The following is an 11,085-nucleotide window of genomic DNA, read 5'->3' as shown; positions in this document are numbered from 1 at the left end:
CAAGATCCTCTCTTCAGTTTTCCCTACTCGTTCCAAGATCTGACATGCCAACCATCTTATTAAAGGTATTCCCAAATCTACTTTCAAAATCCTCCCCACCACAAAACCTCAAGTTTCCCTCTCTAGTTTCCCTCTCAAGGTTTCCCTTCCCAGCAGTTTCACTCTCCCTTATCATTAGTAAATTCATTTTTTGTTTATCAAACAACCCCCCCCTACTGGGGTTTAATCACGGCCCCATTTTACTTCTTCTTGTGTCTCTGCGTTTGGGTCTGTCTTTCAAAGGTTTTCGCGGAAACGAGTATTTTCAAAAAACTTTGCAGTGTTCAACGGTTATTTACGAAACTTTGGTAAAGACTAGAAAGATACTTTTTGTTTCTAATGAAGGTTAAAGGTTCAGGTTTTCATTTATTATATCTTTTGCCTATATAGCTACTAAAATGAATTTTTGTAAGTCTTCAAAATTCGGTCGATTTGGCAAAAATTGGCTGGCACCAGATCTTCCCATTCGAGAGAATCTTATGGCGTTGAATGAGTAAAATCTATTTTTTAAGACAGAGGCCACCAATGGCGGTTCTCGCATGGTTGTGGAGGGCAGGTGCCCGTGGCCACATTTTTAGCATGCCACATGGGGGGCGGCTCAAGAACTTACTTTTTTTTTTTCAAAATAATGCGAGCAGCAAAGCAGTTTTGTATTATCTAACAACTCATGTCAAATAGGCGCCCCTTACTGCAATTGTGTGCAGAAAGACTGACACTTAGGCTGCAAGAGATGAAGTCTAGAGGTTGGGCAGCGCAGGGGACAGTTCACCTCGGACTGGCTCTCTCAAAATGAAAGGCCGCAGGGAAAGGATTCACTGTATTACTATACATAAAATAGTTCGTTTTTGGCTTCTGTTTTCCGAATGAAGCACATTATTCACAACTTCAAAAATACAGGCCAACAGCTGCGCATTTTTCTGAATTGTACGAAATGGATGAAATGCTTGGAAGTTGTCTTGTCCAGGGAGTAATATAGTGTAGAACCGCCACTGGAGGCCACAAATTATTAACCAGCGTGATGCAGTTGGCCCTCGAACCATATCTTTGAGACCCTTGCTGTTGACGGTACATCAATACCTGCGGCTAGGTTTAAGGTTTTTTTTAATAGTTTTTTTTGTTTTTTTTGGGACCTCTTAATAAACGAGCGACATGTCACATGTTGCTCCATCGCAGGGGTCTCCAACGTGGCACTAGGGTTCCCCTTGAGGACAGTTGAGGTGCCCGCGGACCTGAGTCATTGTGATTTTCTAGTAATTTTTTTTATTTTTTTTTGGGTGGTCGATTTAGTCAATTTCACCCTACTTCCTACTTACTACATATCGTTTTCTCCTTCTTTGCTTCTTGCTCTCTTTCTCTCTCATTTCCCCTTCTCTCTTTTTCTTCTCTCTCTCTCTTACTGTCTCTTTCTTTTTCTGTTTATTTCACTCTTTCTTTAGTTATCTCTTTCTTTCTCCCTTTATTTTATCCCTTTTATTTATCTCTTTCTCATTTTCCATTCTATCTCTCTCTGTCTCTCTCTTTCTTTCATTCTTTTATTCTTTCTTTCTTTCTCTCTATCTCTTTCTTTCTCTCTCTTTAAAGCCCTCTCTCTCATGCACCCTTTCTCACTATCCCCCTCTCATTTTCCCTTCTCTCTCTCCACCTTACTTTCTTCTCTCTCTCCCCCTCCCTTTTTCTCTCTCTCTTCCTCTCTCTCTCCCTCTCTCTCACTCTCTCTCTTTCTCTTCTCATTATTTCTTCTCTCTTCCTCTCATTGTCTCCCTTCTTCTCTCTCTTTTTACCTTCCTTTCTCCCTTCCTTTCTCGCTCTCATCAATTTCTCTCATTCTTTCTTTCCCTCTTCCTCTTGTTCTCTCTCCCTTTCTTTCACTCTCTCACTCTTTCTTTCCCGTTCTTTCTCTCTCACTCTCTCTTTCTTTCCTTTTCTTTCTGTCTGTCTCTGTCTCTCTTTCTCTCATTTTCTTTCTCTTTCTCTCTCTGCATATCTCTCTTTCTCTCTTTCTTCTTCCAATAATTAACCTGACAATAACATAGCAACAACACCGTAAGCGGTACACGATAAGTTGTTCTTTTAGAAATTCAAATAAAACTGTCTGCCTTTTGCGCTAATAAGTAACGCGAATTAGCCCTCAGCTTAAAAAACGTTGGAGTCCACTTTTCCATCGGAACCGGACCAAAGTTGTCAAAAGTTCGGAGACGTACCTGAACGTCGCAGTTGTCCAATCACCTGTGGGGATGCGAGACGCCTGCAAAGATTAAGACGAGGTCGAGAAGTCTCACTCCTCGTTTTCGTCTCACCTCGCTCCGGTCGCGTGCATCGAAGTCCCTCGCCTTCGATTTCATTCGCCACCGACTGCTGGGCGGGTGTCTGCATGTGTCCCACAAAAGCCTCCTTAGGGGAGGAGACTATCGCTATCTGTCGGCTCTCCATCTTGTCATAAATAATTGTCTTAAACGTGTCAAAGTGACAGCTCAAGGCAACAGGCAAAGATTATATACCTGTCAACTTCAGCTAATTGCTCTCAGGAGGGATTTTAGGTTCAGAGCTTTTTTGAGCACCCAGAGTGTCAAATACAAATTGCATTCGATTCATCCATTCCTTGCTGTGGACATTGACAAATGTCACATCACACAGAGTTACTCAGTTAAAAAATTAGGTGTCATATTTGACCCCGATCTGTCCTTTCAAACACATGTGAAGAAAATTACTAGAACCGCATTCTTCCATCTTCGCAATATTGCTATAATTCGTCATATACTGTCTCAGTCGGATGCAGAGATTATAATTCATGCGTTTGTTACCTCCTGTCTCGATTTCTGTAATGCACTACTCTCCGGTCTCCCAAAGTCCAGAATCAAGAGCCTTCAGCTGGTACAAAATGCTGCAGCGAGGCTTTTAACTAGGACAAAAAAGTCAGATCACATCACACCGATTTTGGCTAACCTGCATTGGTTCCCTGTTAGCCTAAGATGTGATTTCAAGGTTCTCTTAGTATTATACAAAATCAAACATGGACATGCTCCGTCATATCTTTCAGATCTGATTTCCCCCTATGTTCCAATCCGAAGCCTTCGTTCTGAGAGCGCCGGTCTTCTGGTGATCCCAAGGGCCAAGAAGTGTTCCGCTGGTTCGAGAGCGTTCTCCATCCGGGCACCGGTGCTGTGGAATGCTCTTCCCGCTGATATCCGATCTGCAACCTCAGTGGAAATGTTTAAATCTAAGCTTAAAACTCACTTCTACTCTATAGCATATGAATAACCTGTACTTTTTGTGGACAATATTTCTGTATTATTTGTGATTGCAACATCCTTTGCTGTCTGGTAATCCTGGAAGGGGGATATCACATGTGCGGTCCCTTCTCAAGTTTTCTTCATTTTCCTCATGTTGGGGTTTTTGAGTTTTTCCTTGGCCTCATGTTGGTTCCAAATTAGGGGATGGTGTAATAATAGTCTGAAAAAATAGTCTGTGTAATAACCTGTGAAGCCCTTTGAGACTCTTTGTGATTAAGGGCTTTACAAATAAAAATGACTTGACTCAACTTGACTTGGCTTTTCTGCACAGTTTATCCTCACTAGGGTCGCGGGGTGCTGGAGCCCATCTCAGCTATATTCAGGCAGTTGGCAGGGGACACCCTGAACTGGGTGCCAGCCAGTTATAGGGCACACGGAGACTTAAAACTCACTTGCTCATTCACACCTAGGTACAATTCGGACTGGCCAATTAACATGACATGCATGTTTTTGGGACAAAACCCACAAAGGACGGGGAGAACATGCAAATTCCACATGCTGGAATCGAACTCTGGATCGCCACCGCGCCGCCCGTATTCGATTCAATGCAGCTAATAGGAGGACTAATATCTGTTGATGATAACAGTCGTATTGAGTGGTAAAATAGTTGTATTGCATACTCTCTGTCTGGAATAGAACAGAAATAGGACCCAGTTGCGTAACGTTTCTCACAAGTTTTATTGGAGGAAAGAGAAAGGGCTGTGCCCACTATCCGGTGTTCACTGGGCGCGGGAAGCAAGTCGCTCTCGTACTCGGATTGTGCTCCGAACGCGGAAGTGGATCTTCCGTAGCGAGCGATGGCGGTGTCAGGGATGGAAAAACGGGTCGGTAGCCGGGACAGGGAGAGCAAGGTGTGGTCGGGGTCGGAAGCCGGAACAGGAGAGTAGACGTAGTCAGGGACAAAAAGAGGTCGTAAGCCAGGACAGGAGAGCAGACGTGGTCAGGATCATAACAGTTCGAAGCCGGAGACAGACGGGAGCAAAAACTGGACAGATGGAAGTCAGGGTCAAAAAAGGCTTGCCTAGTATTCACTGAAGTTTGCAGGCGGACTGACCACAGGGGACAGACAGGACTGGGTTCAAATACTGACAGGGAGCCAATCAGAATCCACGGCATTTGGCGCCAAATGAGCGGGCACTGCTGAGTCACAGTAATCATGACACTCTCCACAGACTGCCGCGATGACACAAGTGACACTAGCCTGGCAAAAGAGGAGCGGGGCGAGAGCGGTGCTAGGAAATAAATGGACTGAACCATTTCAAGGCACTGGAGTATTTTCTGTGCTGCGTTGTTCACATTTTTGTTTGTTTTACTTTTTCATTTTTTTTCTAGAGTTTTTTATATTTAAAGCCAAAGTGTGTAGTATTTGACCACAAGATGGCACTGTATCGTCTAATGCGAACAAAAACCAAAGCCTAGCGTAACAGCAAGTTGCAAGCCGAGCATGGTGGCGACTATAGGTAGGAATTACACTATACAAAAGAAATACAAATGTCTCGACTTATTACTTTTATCTAATAAAGAACATTAGTATGATAATTCAGGTATTTTTGCCTTGTATCCAAATTGATGTTTTTGTTTAACCAAAAGTTTTTACCACTGAGAGGCACGAAATATTACACACTGTCCCTTTAAGCCTGTTTTGTCTATTATTTGAAAACAATATACAGTAAATTTGGGCATGCTTGGGTTGAATTTGAGCACCCCCCAAAACGGGCTAGTTACCCCCATGATTGCTCTCCTTATTTATGATTGCAATTCCACTAATTACCTTCAAACAAAATGTAGCACCTATTTACTCACATTAAAACAGCAACCATATGAATAGATTAAGAGGAGGTTTTGTGTTTTTCTCTATAGTTACTGTGAGTAAGAGATTTCTCACCTGAACCTGGTGCTTTTTTACAGAAAGCTGCCAATATCCATGCTGGTGCTGGAAGGATGACCACACACATAGCTTATGCAACAATTTAGCTAGGTTGATCATTGTTGCAGCTAAAATGAGGACTAATATATTTAGATGTCAACAAAGTAATCGTATTGGGTGGTAAAATAGTTGTGAATAACATACCCTCATCATTTTACACTGAAGCCTCCACAGACTCCGCCGCTATGCCGCAAGTGACACTAACCGAGCCAAAGTGGAGCGGTGCTAGGAATCGAATGGACTGAACCATTTCAAGGCATTTGCGTTGTTCACATTTTCGTTTTGATTTCCTTTTTTAAAAAAAAAATTATCTAGCGTTTTTCATGATATTTGAGCCTATGCTTTTCTTTATTAAGAGAGCGCCTGGGTTGAATTTGGGGGTGATTGAGCACCCCCAAAAATGGTCTGGTTATGCCTAGATTCAGGAAATGTCTTAATACTACAACAATTTGGGGGTGCTTGAAAACAAGGACTTCTTCGTCTTCCATAGCGAGCTAGCAGCCTTCACGCATAAAGTCTGTGTCTGTTCAAGACACATCGGGAACATTCCAATGCACCGAACCCTGACCAAAACTTCCTGTTTTGCTCACCACAAGCACACTGGAGAGCAAGTGTAGGATCTTAAATCCCCAAACCGAAAAGTACAAGCTTCAAGCTGTGGCCCACAGGGTATCTATGGCCAGTGTTGCGACTAAAACCCATCAATCTATCCATCCATTATCTGCACCGCTTATCCTCAGTAGGGTCACGGGGGTGCTGGAGCTTATCCCTGCCATCTTCGGGCAGTGGGCAGGGGACACCCTGAACTGGTTGCCAGCCAGTCGCAGGGCAGACAGAGACAGACAACTCACTAGGGACAATTTGAACGGGCCAATTAACCTAACATGCATGTTTTTGGTATGTGGGAGGAAACCGGAGTGCCCGGAGGAAACCCACGCAAGCACGGGGAGAAAATGCAAACCCCACACAGGAAGTTTCGATCTCATGACCTTAGAGCTGTGCCGCACACGCGCTAACCACTGCGCCGCCATTATGCCCGGGACTAAAACGGTTACAAAGTAATTGCGTTCCTGGAACACAATTACTTTTCTCCTGTAACGCGATACCGATATCATTTTGTAGCTCAACTGCCATTATTACATGGTGCGAAATACCACTGAATACAGTTACGGTGCATGGAGTACGAGGACAAGTAATTTCTCCCTACTGATATTACACCTACATTCGCATCTAAGTTGTACTGTAAAACACTGAAATCAGGGGGTCAGTTTATATGTGCATACGCATGTGTGTCACCAGTAGTGAATGGTAGGAACGTGTGGGGGAGAAGAGATAGATAGATAGATAGATAGATAGATAGATAGATAGATAGATAGATAGATAGATAGATAGATAGATAGATAGATAGATAGATAGATAGATAGATAGATAGATAGATAGATAGATAGATAGATAGATAGATAGATAGATAGATAGATAGATAGATAGATAGATACTTTATTCATCCCCGTAGGGAAATTCAAAATATACAGAAACCTATACAGGCCTATACAGAAACAACAAAAGCAATAGGGCAAAGGTGAACACAACATTTACAATAAAAGAATGCTGAATTTTGGTATTTTTATTTGAAAAATTGGACATTACACAAAAATTAAGTGGTTTAAAAACAACAGACAAAATGGATATGGAGTTTCTCAACTGTTAGTTCTCAAGCTCTCAAAGATTGCTCAAGCCAAGAATTATGAAGGCTTCATCGCTTCCACTAGTTGGTGTACACGTTTTCTTCCATTTCTTGTCAGGACCAGAATGGAAACAGGACCCACTTGCGTGACGTTTACCACAACTTTTATTGAAAGGGAGGGGAAGGGCGCCCACGATCCGGTGTTTGCTGGGCGTGGGAAGCAAGTCGCTCTCGTACTTGGATTGTGATCCGAACACGGAAGTGGATCTTCCGTAGCGAGCGATGGCGGTGTCAGGGGCGGAAAACTGGTCGGTAGCCGGGACTGGGAGAGCAGACGTGGTCGGGATCAAAACAGGTCGTTGCGGCAGGCAAACAGGAGCAAAAAACGGGACAAGCGTGAGTCAGGGTCAAAAAAGGCTTGCCTAGTATACACAGAGATTTGCAGACGGACTGACAACAGGGGATTGACAGGACTGAGTTCAAATAGTGACAGGGAGCCAATCAGAACCCACAGCAGTTGGCGCCAAATGAGCGGGCACAGGTGATTCAAATCGGTAATCATGACGTTTCTTTCCTTACGGGGCTCCCTTTTTCTTTTTGGAACGTGACCAACTCGATAAACAAGGGAAAAGGGTATATATGGAAAAAAATAGTAATCTCATGCCACCTAATGGTGTGGATGAATATAAGTTACTTGATCACTGAAAGATAGCAAATATATTGAGCAACTTGCAGTTACTGTGGCCCTGTCTCAAGCACAGAGTACGAGGTAATTTCTCCTTACTGATATTCTCCCTACACTCGCATCTAAATTGTACTTATAACTCTAAAATACTGACAACAGGGGGCTGGTTTATAAGCAAGTATGCTTTTTTGCAAAGATATAATTGGACATTTCCTGCAGCACACTATGCAAAGTCTCACGGCACACTGGTTGAATAACTCTGGTCTAGACATTATGTAATTGCTTGATTGGCTGGTTTAGGTGGGACTTGCCAAACAAAGAGAAAACAATTCAGAGTTGCCCCTGCATCCATTGATATTTCTAGAGTTTCACCCCCGAAGAACTCTTAAGGTGCGTTTAAAAAAAGTTATCAACTCGTCTTCTCAGAACAAAAATGCAGCTGAAATCACAAATAAAACAGAATACATCCGAGAAAAAGATCATTTGACAGAGACACACGACCTCTGTGTGCACTTGTGTGGCCGATTCCAAATAAAGTCGACATTCCAGAGTTTGCGGTGTGGGCGTGTGCGCGAGGGAGGAGGCTGCACAGCTTGTGCAAAAACGTCTGCTTTCCTCAAAAACATGAGAAGACAATGACACACGACTGGATATGAGTGAGTGAAGGAAAGCCACTCCAAAAATGTATAATGTGTGATCCTTGTTTTGTATTGATAAAAGAGAAAACATCTCCACTTTCCAGTAAGCTGCGAGAAATCTTCATTTTTGAATTTATTGTGCATTGGCGAACTATAAAATGGATAATAACAGTTGGAGAAAAAACAAACTAGCTTAGGTGAAAGGTCATGTCACGGGGGTGGCAGACAGACCCAAACACAAGCAGGGTTGGGTAGGGTTACTTTAACTTGATTACTTTCAATTACTTTTGGATTACTCCAAGACCAAATATGCTAATAAAAGACAAAAGTAACGAACTATGAATAAAATGATGACTCACAACACGTGGTAAGCTTTCTCTCCTGGCTTTGATCTCTTTGATCTCCGGCAAAACTAACATAAAATGCGACAGAAACAAAATGAAAATAAAACCAAACAGCTTGCCAACATCATTATTGCCGTTCCATGTATTCCGTTACTCCCCAAGCCTGCACAAAATTTAGTAATTTTATTCATATTTAGTTTCTTTTGTCTTTTATTAGCATATTTGGTATTGGAGTAATCCAAAAGTAATTGAAAGTAATCAAGTTAAAGTAACCCTACCCAACCCTGCATATGATGTACAAAAAGGCATCAGCTGTGATTTGTGTGTTTGTTTTTTGGTGGAGATGTCTCAGAGCCTCTTTGTTCTTTGGAGGAGATTAATTATTCATCCATCCATCCATCCATTATCTGCACCGCTTATCCTCAGTAGGGTCCCTGGGCAGCAGGAGCCCATCTCTGGGCAGTCGCAGGGCCAAGACACAGACAACTCACTGGCTCTGATCAAAAGTATTTGAAAGTAATCAAATTAAAGTAACCCTACCCAACCCTGAATACAGGACACAAGAAGACATAAAACAAAGGATTTGATCAAACCTCAGCAACTCGATGACATTTTCATCTGCTACCAGTGACCGAGACGATCTGCATTTGAGCCGAGATCAGTCGAACAACAACAACAAAAAGACTTCACAAGTGAAGGGTTTTATACATTTGACTATAAAGGATTTTATACGATTGAATACAAGATACATTTATTGAGCGCAATGAAGATTTTAGGCTGTAGGCTGTAGTTCAATGACGGTCACGCTGTTCCGAATGCAGAATATTTTGTCTAGTTCTGTTGATAGCAGGACTCTGACGGAGGACGGCAGGCATTGTTTGGAGAAACGCTCTCCGTTGTTTTGGTTGGTCCAGACATCAGGGCGCTCTTCTCCGAGATGGTGGAGCCCAGGGGGTTTTGATGGCGCGCCCATGGGAGGAGCCGGGGCACACCATCTTGCGGAAACACGTGGGCCGAGAAGAGAAGGCTAGAGGATTAGAGAGAGGAGGCTTCCCAGAGACTCCAACGACACTAATTCGACCATATTCGATTCAGTTCACTTAGTTAAATTGTTTATGAAATTAAATCTGCCCCCGTGTGAAAATGTCGGCTTTTCTTGTTCATCTTTTCCACCAAGAAACGAGCACGCATTGTTCGGTGAATGTAGGTTGTGTTTGGTTAATGGAGTCAGATAACTAATTCGAACAATTTGGTAAACGATACATTTTAATATTTAATTCCCAACGCTAGAGAGAAGAGATTATGGAACATGGACTGCTGAGGAAGGAAAACTGAAGAGTGGGTATTGAAGAGGCGAAAATCTGGGAGTTCCTTTAAAAAGAGGGTTGGAGAAGGCGAGGCGGGAAGTGAGGAAGAAGGTCTGGAAGGAAAAGCTTGTTATTTTGGCTAGGGTATAACTTGAGAAGCATTCAAAACAACTCAGTAACGTAAGGTGGGAGCACTGAGTATTTTTGGTAGAGGTTGGATAATGAGTTGATGGGGGCACCTGGACAGGATAGTTGAGAGGGTGATTAAAAAATAAAAGTGATGCTGCCATCTCTCGGAGAAGGACTGCAGGCACTGAACAGTGGCTCGAATTGTGGCCTTCGTAAGAATAAGATAAGAGGGAAAACAAAGATAAGACCCCAAACAAATTGAGTCTTCAAAATTCTCCTGCAGGAACGCGCTTGAAACTAGAAGACTTTGGCTTCAATTCTTACGTTCAAAAAGTTATTGATTAAAGGAGCTGTACGGAATTTGGAACTCAGTCAACTCATTTATGATGAGCACGCAAGTACTGTATGTACATTTCTTGGACATATTTAAATAAACTCTTCTTTTTTCATCTTTTTGGGGGATGGGTTTGGTTTGGACACTATCAGAAGCAGGCCTTTTCTTACTTTCACCATTCTCATGCTACACTGAAAAATTTAAAACAAACCTGCTGGGACGATTCTCCCCAGCCTCAATTCCTCAAATTCAATATATTCCACCCAAACAGCTTTGATAAAAAGTAAGATAAAAGCAGACGGGCGTGGTGGAAAATAAATCATAAGGGCTCCTTGAACTCATCGTAAACACGTACTTAATAGAGAAACTATTTAATTTTCTACCTCCAACAACGCAGTGCACCTTTAAATATGCCGAAGGACCATAGTATACATTCATTTGTTTCACAGTTTCATCCCTGAAATGGCAGTATTTCTACACAAGAAAATATTAGGTTAGGCTGTTAAATATTGTATCGCACATAAAAAAAAATACAATTAAAAACAGTAGAATTAAGTAAAAATATTGCCCGTTTTTATAGTTTAATTTAGAATGTAGACTGGTAGATCATTTTTGTTCATTTTAAGTTTGTACTTTTTCAAGAAAAAGAAGATAAAATATAGTACATTTTGAAAAACGTTAAAAAAATATCATAATGTCCAAAAAGTG

The sequence above is a fragment of the Urocampus carinirostris genome, chromosome 16 (genome assembly GCF_059441175.1).
Source record: "Urocampus carinirostris isolate Australia breed hairy pipefish chromosome 16, RoL_Ucar_1.0, whole genome shotgun sequence".
NCBI classification, from domain to species: domain Eukaryota; kingdom Metazoa; phylum Chordata; class Actinopteri; order Syngnathiformes; family Syngnathidae; genus Urocampus; species Urocampus carinirostris.
This window is presented reverse-complemented; position numbering follows the sequence as displayed.